General features: G+C 45.2%; 1 protein-coding gene and 1 pseudogene across 3 annotated transcripts in view; one reads left to right on the top strand and one right to left on the bottom strand.

Moving 5' to 3' along the window:
• Window positions 1-17,389, top strand: part of LOC142579494 (cell adhesion molecule Dscam1-like) — a 605,191-nt gene that overhangs the window by 559,393 nt on the left and 28,409 nt on the right. The window lies entirely within an intron of this gene.
• Window positions 13,749-14,615, bottom strand: LOC142577650 (uncharacterized; annotated as a pseudogene).

The following is a 17,389-nucleotide window of genomic DNA, read 5'->3' as shown; positions in this document are numbered from 1 at the left end:
CGCTCACAGGTAGGAACGCGAGGCTCAGTTTCCGCTTTTGAGCGCCGCCTATACGTACCACCCATTTGAGCGCTACTCACGTCGGATGCAGGCGAGCGCGTTCTCAAATGTTTGGCGAGTGGTTGTACATGGATTGCATAGTTTAGGGGCGCTATTTACTGTTATTGCTGTTGCTGAAAAAAATTGTCCTTAGTTGTCGCAAGAATGGAGCGAGCACTTCCTGAGTCGCTCCGGTAAACGAGTAGTATACCTTATAAAGGGATTTACAATGGGTGAGGAACGTGTTATATAAAAGAATATTCAGTGAGGCCGCCAGGTTAGCCATGCATTTTTCGTTGCAAGAGAAATAAGGAGACCACTCAGAGAAAATGTCCATAGAAATGAGTGTGACCATTGTGTAAGTCATGCCTTGAAAAAAACTCAAACGGTGTCCATTACGTTTTATAAAAGACAGCAACGCTAGCAAGTTGTTTTTACTAAGGGGCCGTTGTCTGAAAACAGCGCACTAGGAATAAAGAACGCCCCACGCTAGCTGTTCATGTAGTACGGACCCACAGCACCGGCTCGTACCGTGCTTTAATTTTCCAAGAATTTGATGTTACGCCTCCAGTGAAGGCAATAAATGACCCAGCGACTCCGGGAATGTGCTGGGAATGAAGCTGAACACAAAGTGAACTCTTGAAATTGCCGTTAAGAGGATAAGAAAATACGCTTCCATTACGAGCCAGAGCCATTAGCGGAGTCCGCCATAGATTTTGCGGAAGCTGCTGCGTACTCCAAGTTGGATCGGACAACACAGACAAAATGATTTTTCCGCTCGTTGCTTCTTTATTATTTCGTACTGTCAAATACTGCAAGCGTTCTGCCACTATGTAATCTGTTGCATGCAATTGTTTTCAAGGAGGGACGAAAGGATTGCTTTAAAACAGGAGGCTTATATGGGATGGTTTAGCATATGGAAATTGGTGTGCGCTGTACTGCATTGCCATTGTTAATTCATTGCAACTTTTTGTTTGCTCTCCACTGCATTTCGAAAGTGCTAAGTGCGTTAATGCTGCAGGATAGTCGGACTTCGGATAGTCGGACTAGTCGGACAGGATGTGCACTTTTGGAGCAGACGCACATTTTCTCGCACATCACGCGTTGTGTAGGACTACTTGAACTAACATTTATGAAACTTCGAGCGCATGTAGTAGATGTATCCTCACGAAAGGCCTACTTCATTTGCTATGACATCAACGGTGACGTTTTCTTTGACCTCCTCCCACCCGCGACGAAGGCAACGTTTTGACATATTGCGTCTTGTACCAAAAAAAAAAAAGAGCTGCAATTTATGTAACCATTTTTTCCACTATGTTACTACGCGTGAAGCCAAAAACTGCGTGCATCATATGTATGTTCAGTGCTTGTGCTTCTTAAAAATATCACTGCTCCTTAAGGGACACAATAAAGAAACACAAGTTCTGTTCATATTGATAAACAATTTTTTTTGAAAAACTACGTATTTTCGTGAATCTCGCGGTAATTAGTTGAGTACTAGAAAGGAAAATGAAGGTCATAGTTTACCTTATTCACAGTTTCACGAAGAAACCTGAGTGACAGTTCGTCAGTGGGACGTAATAAATTTCAAAGTATATTTTTGTATTGGGGCAGTTGTAGCTCAGTGAAATTTGTTGAAACTTGCTGAATTCAGACTTTCGCTTAACTGAAACACAGTGTAGTGCATCTTCACTGTTAAAAAATTAACAAAGCCCCAGAAGGCGCCGTGTCAAAATTCATGATGTCACAGTAATCTCATGCTGGAAATCAAAGATAAAAAAGATGCCATCGCCATTGTTCTTTTGTTTTTCAGTCCTTTTTGACTTACCAAGCATTTTTCGCTGCAAGAGGAGATTTTTTTTCTGTATTTCGGAAGCGTGATCTAGTAAAGCAGCTCAAATTATGCTTTTCTTTAGTGCCTCTTTGAGTAATATTGGTATACGCGTTTATTTCTGTTAAAATTGATCACGTGGCAAACCATAAAAAATATAGACAGCTTTGTTGTTGGAACTAAATAGATTCAAAGCGCAGAAATCTACTTTTCGAAACAGCTAGCCCTTGAGCTGAAGATGTGAAAGTCTAACCAACATTTCTTCTTCGTCTGTCCCCAATATATGACTATAAGCGCGAACGACCCGGACAATGACGAAGTGACGAAGAACAAAAATGCAAAGTCATTCCGCCCTTCGAAGGTGGATGACCAACGGAGCTGTTAACATCGTGTTTAGAAAATGTGTGGTGAACTTTGCACCCCTCATTGTCACTTACTATCTACGGTCACAATGGCTTTGTGGTCGCTATGATCTGATCACTGATCGGCATACTCGCAGCTGCAATCACATTCTTTGATTGTGTGAAATCGATCCACGTACGCCGCTGGGTGGTCGGTTGGGCCGGATCGGTGTGGCAAGGCAAGCGCTAATAAGCGCTAAACGCATTAACCACTCACTTTTTTTTTATTCTGACGCATCCACGTTTAAATCGGCGACAACGACCGCATGGTCGCAACTAACCCACGCAAAATGAGTTGCCATGAACTTTACGGGGCTATGAGCCACTGCATTGTTTGCTTGCTTTCAGGGGCATGAACATTGAACATGAACATGAATTATTGCTTACGGTCATAATGATCACAATTTTCGACATGCTGTTCTGTATGTTGTATGCGTGGTTAGAGAGAGTATAAGGACTGTTCGCTTCACTTCGCTGAGTGCTTGTAGCCTCTGCCTTACTAGGCTATAAGCCTTTGCATTCTTTGCTTGATTACGGGGGTATCAGAGTTTAAGGAGGCATGAGCCATTGATGATGATAGTTTCTTGTGCGTGGACACGAAAATTCTAAGGTACAATAACCTTATACAGGTCCGCTGTAAAATCAAGTCCTTTAGTGGGATGGGGGCATAAAGAGCGGTAAACTCGACCATAATCTCGTGAATCCACGGACACGGTGAAGGCTCTCTCGTGAGAACTCTCGCCGAAAAGAATAAAACTGTAAGTTGAAGAACGTGCGGGCCATCACGTCTGGGCTTCGCCTGCCACGCTGGCGCTTTCCTGCGTCGAACGTCACTCACTGTCCTACACGGAGCGTGTCCTAGAGACAGATAGATGAGGTTTCACACTACATCACGCAAACAGTCACGCAGACGACGACGACGACGACGACGACGACTTCTACGCGCAAGCGTAACTGGCCACCTCGAGAAATCGGCGATGAAGCCGCGAAGAAAGCGAACGAGGAAGACGCCTGGGCCTCCCTGCTGGCTCCGCTTTGTGTAAAAATTTCGTCTCCACATTTAATTAGCATTATGGGCAACGACAACCGAAAACTTTGAGGATAAATATCGTCAAGCGTCCTTCATATTCTTTAGAGTAGCACTTTGAACGCAAGGTCTATCGCGTAAATGCTTGAAATTTCCCTGCTGAAATGCTTCCTACTAATGGATAACGAAAAAAATCTTATGGAGAACCAATCGTACTTACTATTTAAGGATACGTGTAGCATGAAGTGGGAGGTTGGGATTTGCGGCACTGTATTGCACGCTTTTATCAGGGCCGCTCACACTTACCACAGTGCCTCACCCGTACGCGGAAGCCAACTGGCACTTCGAGCGCCACTTCCTCAAGCAGTGCGTTCGGAACTCCGCGTAGCGCCTGCCACCGCCTCTGATCACAGACCCTGCGACTAGAGGCGCGGCGTCTCGACGACAGGGTTTCATAGCGCCCAAAGAATGCGAGAACGTTCCATCCTTACCAGCGTGCCACCATGCGGTACTGAACGGTACTACCCTGCCAGCGGTGTACCACCATACTGTCCCATGGCGCGGTCGCGCGGCCTTTATCTTTAAAACGATCGGTTTTGGGGGTACAGTCTAGGTGGGCAGACGGCTCGCTGCTTTTTGTGCGCTTTGCTCTCGCCGTTCAGTTTGCGATGAAGCGACAGACAGCACGAAGGTCACTTCGCTCACTGCTGCTGCCGCGATGCCAGCGTTTCGACAGCGAGTTGCCGCGGTCATCGAGTGCGAAGTGTTCATGTTTGCCTGTGCGCGCAGAAAACATGCTAGCTAATTTAGATGGTAAGCGAATGTCTACAACGGGGCCTTCTACTCCGGCGGCTGCTGCTTATACGGCGCGGCCACGCGAGCCCTGACTTGAGCACGATCTGCGACGTGGAAAGTGTCGGCGTCTAGGCACACCGAGGGCCAATAGCGTCGTGTGCGCTATTGCAGCCATACGCTTGCGCGTCACCCACGTTCACGAAGTGAAGTGTCATTTTATTTCTTTTCTTTGATATTGTTCCTTGTCGTTTGAAAGCTATACCACTTATGTAAATTTACACTGTCACAACTATTGAATATACTAACTTTGCAAACTACGCATTTTTGTGCAGATACAAGGCAGTGCACTTTTCGCGTGACAGTGCCGGGGCACTCGCCAAAGAATAATTACGCACTAAAACATCCACAAAGTACTACCGATTTTCAAGCAACTTGCACCAGCTTTGGCTGGGGCCAAGGCGTTATCGAGTCCAACGTTCTGCAGAGCACGGTTATTGCGCGCTCAAAGGATAATGCCCCCCATTAATATGCGAAATCGGCTATTTGCGCGCCCAAACATCCCATTAAGGGCCATCGGTCATTCCGACTAGTAAAAAAAAAAAAAAATCACGATGTTGGGTGCTTCGCCTCAAAGAGAGATAGTTATTTCTTCACATCCCCCTTTTTTTTTACTAACATTTCCTACGTTTCCCCCTTCCATCATACAGGGTATGCAACCGTGCATTCTCATCTTCGTCAGGCTTCTTGGCCCGAATTATGTAATAATTTTATTCCAGTTAATTTCCTTTTTGCGCTTCTTCACTGGTCTGAGCGTCGCTCCACTTGCGTGATCACTAGGATTGGCCGGTTGCGCGCTGAGAATATGAAAGGATTGAAATCGAGCGAAAGCAATCCTTACGTTATACCAGCCCTGGCATTCTTATTTTTTCAACATTTCTTTCATTACTTGTAAAAGTCTTACTGCTTATTTTATTTTAACATAAAGCATTGTTCTTCATGTCTCCCGCATGGCATTTCAAAGCAGTACTGCTTAAGAGACAATTGGCATTGAAACGCACCATACGCCGTGTCGCTATTGAGATGACTAAATTGAGGACACGTGGGAGGTGAACTGAACATAGGTTTGACACACCATTGTGACCTACTATAAGTAAAAAGAGTGTGAGTGGCTTTAGGAGATGCAAATAATTTTGGTGAGTAAAATCTATAGTTTGTGTTTCTGCAAGTAAGTCCGAGCGAGTGCGGAAGTACTGCTTTAACCGAGCAAGCCGCACGCTTTGTGTCTCAGAATGAGCCATTTTGGATCCATTACCCCGATGCTGTGGAATATTGCAGCGCACTTCGGAAGCTGCACGGACGCATTTTCTGAAATCAGCTTTAGCTATAAAGTTTTCCAACCATTCAAACAAATGTTTTGAGTCCAACGACTATATCCCTTTTAGGGAAGGAAATGCTCCAAAAGTGCAACTAGCACAGGGCTGCTCATTTCCGCGAGCTCATTTGTTGAGGTTGTCGGGGCTCCGATAGCTCATTAACTTGTTGTTAAATCTTGCTTGCATTAAGTTTCGGTTAGTGCCTTAGGTTTACATCTTCATCAGCTTGGGCTTTTTTATTCATTCATTGGATACTACGTGTAGTATCTGTAGCAGTCTAGCGTACTTCCTACGTGCGAAAAAAAAAACACCTTTGTCCTACTATAGTATTGATCGAAAAGGACATATCGAAATATCAGATTGTTTACGCGCTGATTAAAATTGGGAGAGAAAGCAATAAAGAAAGAAGTGAGCTGAGACTGGTTCATTAGCCATCCATTGTGTTGGGTGCGTGTCGCTGGTTTTGGGATTTCGTTGGCTGTGGGAGTCAACGGGGGTGCAGCTAGATTAATAGCCTCTAGCCCATGGACGGCAAAGCTGGACAGATAGATGTTCAGGCAAATGAGGGGCTTAAAGCTGTCTTAGTGCGACGTGAACTTCAATGAGCTTCGGGGCTAGGGTATCGCTCAATCTTTTTTTTTTTAATTGCAACGTAATGCGGACACTTCTCAGGTTCTCAGCTGAATTTTCTTTCTTCTTTTAATTCTTTGTCTCTTTTTTGCCTCAGAGTGCGCTTTTTGCAAGTGCTGTCAAGCCCCCTACCTCCCTAATTTACATTGTGCTATCTTTTCTCTCGCCTCTTCATTATTTCTTGTTCTTGTTTCGTTGTTTCGGGTAATTATGGCCTGCTTAGAGGGGACGGTATCCATGAATGAAGATTTCGTCCGAACGCTTACTCTGCTGCAGTTATTTAGCTGCTGCAAAACTTGCACTCTCTTGGCTGAACGAAACGCAGAATTGTTGGCGGAGAACAAGGTTCTTCCGAGAGGCATGTCACAACTTGGATGTTGGGCTGTGCAAAGCGCTTTAATCTTACTTTGTCGTTTAATCTTACTACAGCGTGCCTCATAATCAGCTCGGGATTTTGGCACGTAAAACCCCGCAATTTATTTTCTTTCATTAACGCTCATGACCGCCCTTGGCAAGCGAGTGTTAGAGCAAAGGGGACTACCACTGGAGACATTTTAGGTGGCATGCAGCCGAAGTAAGTTATCCTCAGAATGACCGCTACTTGTTCTAAATAAAGGTGTCCTCAGTTATGAAGTGCGCTTGAAACTAATCTCGTTACCGTCGACTGCCATCGCGGTATAGGTTATGCCAGAAATCTTTCTTCAAGAGATCCGACATGAGGCCAGACATGAATCTACCTAACCACCTACCGCAAAATGCCTGGGATGAGGCAAATAATTTTTCGGATTAAAAATGCGCGCGCATGTACGTTCAGGCGAAGAGAAAGGAAGAAAAAGAAAGGTGGGGAGGTTAGAAAGGCGAGGGTCCCGTTTGCAGCCTATCGCGGAGGGTTTGCGTTCCAGTGTGGTTTATGGGACCCTTGTTTGTGAGCTGTGTTTGGCACCTTTGCGTGATTTGACTTTAAGCGTTTTTTATGACTCTTACTATTATTATTTAATTTCGTTTGTTCAGTGCCGTCTTTCTCTTTCGCCTTTATTATGTACTCCTACTACCTGAAAAAGAATAGGTGGGCCACCTTAAAGTGAGAACTGCTCCTAAGAAGAGAGAAAGTGAATACTAAGCATTCGTACGAGGATGAGCAAACCAACTAAATAGTCAGGTTGACTGGTACATTTCAGAAACTATGGTATAGGCCGATAATTACCCCCTGCTGCAGAGGTGGATGGGAAGGGGGGGGTCACAGAGGCTTTGTGTCTCAATTGAGGTTCACTTTCAAAAGCTCTTGCTTGAATAGGTGTACAGGGGGCGCGATTAAAAAAACAGGACAAAAGAAGGCACACAGGGACACACACAGCGCTAATTTCCAACAATGTTTATTATCGAAAACGAGGTCGGGCTTATACATTCAGCCAACATGAGTCACAGCCACGGGAACGAATAAACATTCAGAGAAATATATTTTCATAGGTGCGCAAAAATTTCAGTTCTTTTTCAGAGAGAGCCAATGACGGTTTGCTGATAGAGGAATCTCCCAGGGCAGCAATAGGCTCGGCTTCTTTTGTAAGTCTAGTCAGTTCGCTCTCACTTCTACAAGTAATGGTTGTTAATACGAAGATAGGGGAGCACTTACGCTGCTTACAATGAAGGGAAATAAACCCATCTGATGCAACTTTGTCGACATTATTTTTTTGTTCTCGCAGTCTATCATTAATGCATCTGCCCGCCTGTCCGACATAATGCTTTCCACACGATAAGGGTATACAATATATAATAGAAGTCTTACAATCTCTAAACTTTTTCCTGTGTTTAACTTGGCAGCTAGGAAGCACTTTCTTTCTGTTCTGGTCTTGTTTTCCTGCACAAGTTGATGAGTATGTTAGGTGCAGAGAAAAACCACAGCAGTGTTACCTCGGTTGGCAATATTCTTTAGATTGTGCGGCAACCGGTGAATATAAGGTATAGCTGTTGGTATTTTTTCCTCACGGTTACTATATCCTTCCGCACGTTTAGAGGTCCCAGATTGCTGCACTTGCCTCAGTATCGCCTTAGGACCTCTGAACGTGCGGAAGGAAATAGAGACCGTGAGAAAAAAAGACCAACAGTTATACCTTATATCCACTGGTTGTCGCACAACCTAATGAAAATAGCCCGCCCAGGTAACACTGATCTGGTTTTTACAGCGAAGCTGTTACCTCCATCGTCCAAGGAAATGTTTGTGTTGTTGTGATAAGCAAAAAACTCCCCATACGTGGACTGATGCCGGAGATAGTGCAATGCCGGGCCGACCCGTCGCGGAGGTGAAGCAGGTGTTAAGCACTCCCCATACGTGGGCCGATCCCGAAGATAGCGCAATACCGGCCCGAACCCGCGGCGGAGGTGAAGAAGGCGTTAAGCCCTCCCCTTACGTGGCGTGATTCCGAAGATGGTGCAATGCCGCGCCGATCCTCAGTGGAGGTGCACTTCGCCACTGAGGGGCCCACATACATAGCTTCGCTGGTCATCCTTCTTCACAGAGTGGAAACGCACTGATATTTTTTTTTCTGCACCTAACAAACTAATCAGCTTGTGCAGGAACAGAAGACCAGAAAAGAAAGAAAGTGCTCCTCGCTGCCAAGTTAAATACAGGAAAAAGTTGAGAGATTGTAAGACTTCTATTATATATCGTATGCCCTTACCCTGTGGAAAGCATTACGTCTGACAGGCGGGCAGATGCATTAATGAGAGACCGTGAGAACAAAAAAATAATGTCGACAAAGTTGCATCAGATGGGTTCCTCTCCCTTCATTGTAAGCAGCACAAGTGCTCCCCTATCTTCGTATTAACAAACATTACTGGTAGAAGTGAATGCGAACTGACTAGACTTATAATAGAAGCCGAGCCTATTGCTGCCCTGGGAGATTCCTGTATCAGCAAATCGTCACTGGCTCTCTCCGAAAAAGAACTGAAATTCTTGCGCATGACTAAAGATATTACTTATAAAAATGTTTTTCTCCGAATGTTTATCTGTTCACGTGGCTGTGACTCATGTTGGCTGAGTGAATAATAAACATTGTTGGAAGTTAGCGCTGTGTGTGTCCCTGTGTGTCTTCTTCTGTCCTGTCTTTTAATCGCGCTACCGAACATCTATCCAAGGTTCGTTACCAACAAGCCCACATTGCAACCCTCGAAAAACTTCAGGTTAGGAAAATTATTCATCAGCCTTCTGTGGGGCAACGCTATTAGGACATCAATGCGAAGCAGTTAAACGCTAATCAGAAATGTGTAGTTGATGAAAAGTTTAGCAAACGATTTTCTTACCATATTTAACATCAGCCGGCGTGAATCATGATCCGGAAAAAATACAGTGTTTATAAATTCCACTTATTTTGAAAAAAATAGCAAATGACTTTGTAGAGACACTTGGTGTAGCGACGAGACATATTGAATATAATTATGTTTATTAGCCATGTGGTAACAAGCCTTGTATTTCTCACATAATATTAACTGCTCTCTCACCGTAAATATTACTGGCAAAATAAATGTTAAATTATTTATGACGAACATATATAGTAATAACGAAGACTGCCTGTACCTTTATCGCATTGTACAAATATATGTCTGCCGTTGCCACCTTCACGTGACACGTTTCTGTCAACGCGAATTTCGCGTCACGTTTTGTTTTGGTTGGCGTAAAATTTCTCTGCAATTGCATTACGTAAATGAAAGCAACAGCCATTGTGGAAGGAGAAAATTTCTGCTCCTGATATCTTACAGCTTGCTTGGCGCTCTGCCAAAAAGCACAGGTCGATAGAGTAGATTTTATTCCGGAATGAAGCGCCTAACCACAAATGGCGGTGACTTAAGCAGCAGAGTTGGAAATTTATCGCCTTGGCGAGTGCAAAGCCTGGCAACACAAGAACCTCCGAACTGAATGCGGCGCTTCAAACATCAAATTATAGAAAGACCAAGTGAGTGATTTCCTGAAGTTTATACAAAAGCTAAGCACCAAGTCTGAATAATTTAGATCAATTGCCAAGCCTATGCGTCTCCTCGTTCATTCTTTTTTGTTTCCAAATTTATTTCTCTGCGCAATGCAAGCTATCGGGTCTAGCGCGTTCTCTAGATTTTACGTTTCCTTTACGTGCCAAGGCAAGCACTCTTCTTTCATGTTATTTTACTTCTTGGGTTTTTTTTTTGTGCCGTGCATTTGTTATTGATTCCCCGTGGAGCGCTTTTGCATTAAACCGCCAATATTTCAGTCGCTACCACTTTCCTCGGACGCGGAAGAACGTACGCTGAAGCACTTCACCTTTACGACGTTTCAGTGTTATTATTATTCTTGCTTAAATTGTGTCGGGTGCCGCGGAAGTGGAAATGAACGGCTACGCGAGGAATGGCTGACGTCGGACGTCTTGTAGCGTGAGACGTGTTCCGTTTTCGGTCGGTTGCTCCGTCCTGGGTTTGTACTTTTTTCGGCAACGTCTCGCAATTTCTTGTTCCCCCCCCCCCTCACCCGCCCTTTTTTCTTGGTGCCTTGATCCCTTCCGGAACTGCCTCGCATGAAAAGGAATCCCAGACCCTACGTCGCTCCCGTTTCATACTTTTGCCTCCCGGTACGACGTTGAGTTTTCGCACCGGCGTTTCCAAGGCGGTGTGCCTTAGACAGCAAGTTCTGGAGTGTTGCGGAAAATCCTCCTGAAATAAATAAAGAAAATTGCGGAAGTGTGATTACATTTATTTCGCTTCATATTAATTTTCTTCATGCGCGATCGGTCGTCCTGCTCCTTATGACCTTGGGTAACTTAATGCGGTATAGTGAACTTGTTCGGACTTAGCTGTGTTTCCTTTCGTATCTTATTTTCTTGACGTGTATTTGTAACCTGTTATCCCTAATTGCACGCAGTACATCGCTCCAGATGCAGTGCGACCTTGTCGCATAAATTGCAGAAGCCGTCTGAAGTGCGCGGACTCAGTACTACGCGCGAACGTGCGTTTAATTTTTGTTGTCCTCTCGCTGCTTCTGCTTCACGTTAACCTTAACGTTACAGCTTTGCTTCTGTGAATTCTTCCTCAACGCTTTAGTTTGTAGCTAAACCTAAAAGACCAATGTTACTGCAGAATATGAAACGTTTAAGATCACTCATTTTTAGGCGCTTCTGGGTACTTTGTGCATCTGTGAAGGGAACTCGTGCCCTGCACAAAAGAAGATGATTCTTATCCGGAGATATGGGCGGCCCTGCCAGCCTTTGCTTTATTTGGCCACCTACATCTCAAGATAGAGCAAGCGGTACCATTGTGCGTTTACTTAACCAGATCAAATAGCTCAAACGCAGCTTATTCTCGTGGAAGAAAAGAAAGCATACATAATTTTGAATGCACTTCGGGCCTCATCGCCTTGAAGCGTCAGTTTACTGGACTCTATCACGGTATCTTACACGTGTAGCTGTGTTATTATTGTACCTTGGTTTACATGCATTTGTCGGTGACCTGCTTATAATACTTTGGAATCTACCTAAAGCTACGTTATGGCCATGATAACGATCTCGGGACTATAGCCCGGAACATTGCGTTGGCTTAGCGCCTTTCCGAGTGTGATCGGTGGTATTCCCCGTAATGCACACAACTAGCACATGAAGCCTCCCGAGTTACACCGCACTTCCCCTTCTTTTCCTTCTTTTCTCATTGGCCGGCCTTCTGAATTCCGTACGTCTCGGCTCTACTTGCGTGCGATGCAGCGACGCGCGACTCGTCGTTTTCTCGCTGCCCGCGTTCCTCGTGAATTCCGGACGGGCCCACGGGATGTGGCTGGGAAGGCGGAAGAATTTATCGACCACTTATTTGCAACCATCTCTAATTTCTATCGGCGCGAACGTCTTCGTCGCTGCTTCCAATTCTCCCGACGGGGTATCTGGCATTGCGAAACAAGTTGAGTGTTACTGTTTCTTCTTTGTTATTGCTTCAAGAGGTTTTGCACACACACACAATTCTTTCTCTCTCTCTCTCTCTCTCTCTCTCTCTTTCGCTACTTCTCTGTCGTCTCGTCTGTGCAGCCCGTCAGCGTCGAGAGGAGGAGCTTTTCATTTTGTTATCCTTACGTGCCAGTACAAGCTGCTTGCGCTGTTTGCATGTGGTGCATTTTTTTTTTTCGTGGATATTTTCAAGCTTCACGCCTGCTGACTTTCCTGCTTCTGCGCATCAGACATTACACGGCAACTTGCCGTGAAGAAGCGTGATTTTTTGACTAAGGAGATTTATTTATTGTGGAGGCGCGCTGGCGGCTCACGAACATTCCTTTCTTTGTTTTGGCAAGGTGAATTGCTATTTCGCAAGACACTCTGAGGGATGTATCTTGACTGCATTATGGCTCCTAGGGGACTTGCGAGAACATTGTGTTGTTGGGAAGTTCACACAGTTCGCAGGTAAAAATTCCGATTGTTTCTCAATATTTCGTAATTGATACATTTATCTTACTGCCAAAGCCACCGGGATGAGAGAGAAGAGTGCCTGTAAGTCTAATAAAAAACTAAGAATAGTGGCCCGAGAAATGCAGTATCCTTTATGTTTATGCAATGTTATCTAATGCGGTCTTGAACGGGTTGTTGTTTTTGATAGGGACTTTGTCTTTGGGAAGGTTACTCAACTCTTCGGTAGTTTAGGGTTAGAAGTACAGCAAAAAAAGCGTTGGTTTGGCGAAAGTGCGCACCATCTTTATAAGCATGGTGTGTTCGATTCGAAATGAAAATGCGGGGACAAGATAAACTCACTCTGTTGAAGATGGTGAAATATTGCATGGAAAATTCTTAGGTGAAGTACTTCGTGAGCGGATGCTAGAGGTGACAAGGGAACGTCTGTTTTTCCCCTCGTGTCAGATATGCTAACAGTGCTGTTGTAAGAACCGATGATGAAACGAATGACTTAATGATAATGAAGCGCCGGTGCAAGCCAATCGTTATTGCAAAGATACCATTAGCTTATTTAGCGCCACTGATTACCAGCGATCAACTCGCAGGAAAAAGGAAAAACAGAAGAACAATTATTTCTATGTTCGGCCATAGGATTCTTATCCACAACCATAGTTACGCACTGTAGTTGTTCGTAGGATATGTCATAAGATCTGTAGGCCAGTGAGGTTCACATGGAGCGGGAACGCCGGAAGAGGTAAGCTGAGATAATCTGGTCGGACGCAAAAGTCTTCATCGTGTGTCCGACCCTTTAGGTTAGACGACGATGATAATCACATGACGCAGTCAGCACATTAATCTGATATATGGCAAATGGTGTTAAATGTTCAATGAAAAGTGTCCGACATAAAAAACAGCAATATTTATCGTTCCCGTTGAACAGTTTCTCTGGCGTTGCTGGACCATGTGTCGACCCGCGACCAATGACGAGTTGCAATGCTGACGGAATACACGCAAATTTTAACGCGACAGCGTTAAGGAGCTCGTGTCGCAAAAAAGCCGGTGTCGTCGTCAGCGCTTGCCGCGACAGAAAAATGGCGCAAGGCAATTCATATATAAAAACAACTTGCAAGATGGGCTGGGTGGGAATCGAACCGGGGTCTCCGGAGTGTGAGATGGAGACGCTACGGCTCAGCCATGAGTTCTTTTTTTTTCTTTATTACATGGAAAACAAAACTTAAAGTGTATTACAATGCTGACACAACTACACACTTAAAACTCAGGCAAACACACACATGCGCTCAACAAGTGCATCCAGTCTGGTGGAGATTCCTGCGCAGCGTACACACTTCTTACATAGGCAGCACTTTCACGAAAGAAGGACTTTGTAGATCTCGGGCTTTCGGCATGGCGATCACACAGTCTACTTCTCCACAGGCTATATAAGCCAAGTGTAATGAACATGTCATAGGGAGGACCACCCGTAACCTTTAACGGCAGAAACCTAATTGAATATGGAGCTATGTCAATGTCCTTTTTAAGCGTCCGTTGGAGAATGTCCCCCAAAAACATAAAGCGTCCCTACAGTCTATGAAGCAGTGATCTATGGTTTCGGCACGTGGACCGAGCCGACAGTTTGTTGTCCATGGGACAAAGCAACCCCTCGAATTTAACCAAGTTTTCACAGGAAGTGTTTCTGAATGTAATTTAAAGAAAAATGTTTTTACTCCAGGAGGGACACACATTTTTCGGACGCGCTTAAGTACATCCTGATAAGGTCGGCTTAAATAAGGTGCACGATACAAAGGATCTGGGAAAATAGAGTCCACCAGTGCCGCAGAAATTGTTTTTCGACTGGCAGTGAACACATACTCCAGGCTGAATCTAACTTTCAAGAAAAGAAATGTGTCAACAATCTCTTTGAGAAAGCCCCAAGGAGCCTGTGGGACATCTTTTACATTTGATGACACTACTATATTAGGAACATACTTAACTAAACAGAGTTGCAACATTTCACGCAAAAACGGATGGTTACTGTCTCGAAAGAAAAAACAGGCGAGAAACAATTTGTCTGACAAAGAGGTGTACTAATCCTAGGCCACCACGTTCAAGGGGGAGGAACAGATTGTCGCGCCGCATCAGTTCACAGCTCGAACTCCAAATAAATGTTGCAAATACGCGATGCAGTGCCTGAAGGCGAAGTCGTGAGCAGTGCAGTACTTGCAGCACATACATCAGACGGGAAGCTAAGAACACGTTGCACACTTCAGCACGAATGAACATTGACAAATTCCGCCCTCGCCACGAATTCACTTTACGTTGAATTTTGCCAACCTCTCCCGACCAATGAGCGTTGCTATTTCTATACTGTGAGAGAGTCACACCTAAATAACGAAGATCCTCTTTTCATTGAATGCCTGCGTAATGTGATGGCACTGTGGCCCATAATCCAAACCAAAAACCTGAACTTTTTTCAAAATTAACGTTTGCACGAGACGCCGCACAAAATTCTTCTGTAATTGCAAGAGCACTCTTTTTATCGGTACAAAAAAAAAAAAAAAAGGGCCACGTCGTCTGCATGCGCAAGAACCCGAACCTTATTAGTCAGTAATTTAAACCCCTGGAAATTTTGTTCTTTAAGAATGCTCATACAAAGTGGCTCTAAATACAAACAGAACAGATGCGGTGACAAAGGGCATCCCTGTCGTACTGATGATAAAAGCCTAATTGGATCGGAGAAAGAGCCATTCACTATCAGTCTCGTTGATCCCTTAGCATAACATATCCTGATACCTCTAAGGAGCAGAGATCCGATATTTATGTGCTCTAGTACAGTAAACAGGAATGAGTGATTCACCCTGTCAAACGCCTTAGCCAGATCTAGCGGTACCATTGCCACCTGTCCAATCCTCTCAGCTACGCACTCTAGCACCGATCTCGCAACATGAATGTTTGTCTGAATGGACCGGCCCCTGATGCCACATGTTTGATGATCGCCGACCACAGATCTTATAACAACTTGCAAACGGTTAGCTAATACCTTAGCAAAAATTTTATAATCCACATTGCATAAGGAGATAGGCCGATATCCGTCCACTTTTTGCAATTTAGTCTCATCAACGCTTTTGGCTATAAGAACGGTGTGTCCTTCGTACATTGTGGCCGTTAGGCATCCTGCTTCCAAGGCCTCTCGGTACACCTTAAGTAATAGTGGCGATAAGAGGGAACGAAAACACTGGTAAAATTCGGCAGTAAGGCCATCCGGGCCGGGCGTCTTGCCCTTCGCTAACGAATCGTAATTTCAGCCGTCATCAGCTGAAATTAGCCTCAGCCAGAAGCCTGCAAGCGAGGATGAGACTAAGGCGCCTGACGACGCCATGAGTTCGATGCTTCAAAGCGGGACAAAAGCGCCTCTAGTGAATGCGGTGTTGCCTTAGAAACGTGCCGTAGAAAGTTATACTGCGGTGTATATCGGTAATTATGAGCATGCAAATTACAGAAGTCGCAGTTAAACGCGCAGCGAAGTACGTTTCCGCCACATTTCTTTTGCGCTTGGCGCGCACGCAGAGCCATCTTGCGGCAAACACAGAAGACCCCCTCCCCGCAATGTACGGCGCTGCCCGGACAGGTGGCGCGCCACTCGCCCGCGTCTCCCCTTCGTCTCGTTTGAGCGCATTGGGGCCGTGCGGGGACCGGCGTGAGGATGCCCATTTACCATTGCGTTTAATAAGTTTTCTCGCTCTCTCCACATCCAACTTCCAGCGTGCGTCACTCGAACCCTCGCGTTTAGGCGACGCGGCTCCTCTTTCCGCTCACAGCGCGATTCCTAGATGCAGTGTTCGATGTGGAACGCCTCTGATGTGATCGCGGCGCCGTACCGCGTCTGCTAGGAAAGCGTCCCCTGCGATGTGTGCCGTGCTGCTGGCGAGGAATCATGCGTCTGCGTGGTGCTCCCAAGCGAGATAGAGGACGATACCATTGACGCGTTAGCCCCATGATCGCGTCTGCCTTCATGGCGCATCGCGGCCTGGCTGTCCATGCCGATCACGACGTTTGGCTCACGTAGATCGTTTCTCGCTCCGAGGCACTTAGTTCTTTGGTTCGTTCCGCTTGCTCAGGCGCACGTTTCGTCTCTGTGTGACTCAAGAGCATGCCGAGCGAATGAGTGGGTGGTGCGAACGGGGTGCGATAACGCTATCGCGTTCCACTCTTGAAGGTGAAGCTTAAGCGTCCTCCAATTTTTGTAGTCAGGATGTCTGTTTTGACTCCTGTACAACCATCCCCAGGTTAATCAGCGTTTGCGATATTTCTACGTAGTCCTTTTCGGTACACCTTGTATGCTTCTGTGGAGCTATTAATATTATTCTTGCAACGCAAACAATGTACCTTTCTTTCTTCTCAAGTTTTTTTTTGATGGCGGCCTATGTGAGGAGGGCGTCGACAGGGCGAAAGAGAGGAGATGATGGAAAAGGGTGTGATGGTACGCGCCTGGGTTGAGCGTAAGTGTGCTTTCACACGCACAAGCGGACCTTCATTGGATACATGCACTCTTCACATAAGTATGAAAGGACACACCCAATCAAGCTTTAAACAGCTATTTTTGGAAACGTGTTAGAACCTAACTCAATGCGACCCGCTATAGAGTTAAAAAATCATACTCGGGAAACTCTGCTCTTTAATTTCATCACACAAACAAGAATAAACGCTGGCTTCAACAGAAATTCTGCTGTTTGATCTGATATATTTGGTGTACGATAAGAAGTAATAATAATATTTTGTCCCTGGAATCGAAGCACAAGAGGCTCAAGCCATTTATTCACGACTTTACGGGTTATTATGCAATGCTAACACGTCGACAAGGCACTCAATTTTTTATTTGCCATGTTGAGGCTTTCCAGTCTGTTATTTACCTG

This window comes from Dermacentor variabilis, chromosome 4 (genome assembly GCF_050947875.1).
Source record: "Dermacentor variabilis isolate Ectoservices chromosome 4, ASM5094787v1, whole genome shotgun sequence".
In the NCBI taxonomy this organism is placed as follows: Eukaryota; Metazoa; Arthropoda; class Arachnida; order Ixodida; family Ixodidae; genus Dermacentor; species Dermacentor variabilis.
Note: the sequence above shows the minus strand (reverse complement) of the source record. Positions and strands in the feature narration are given on the sequence as shown.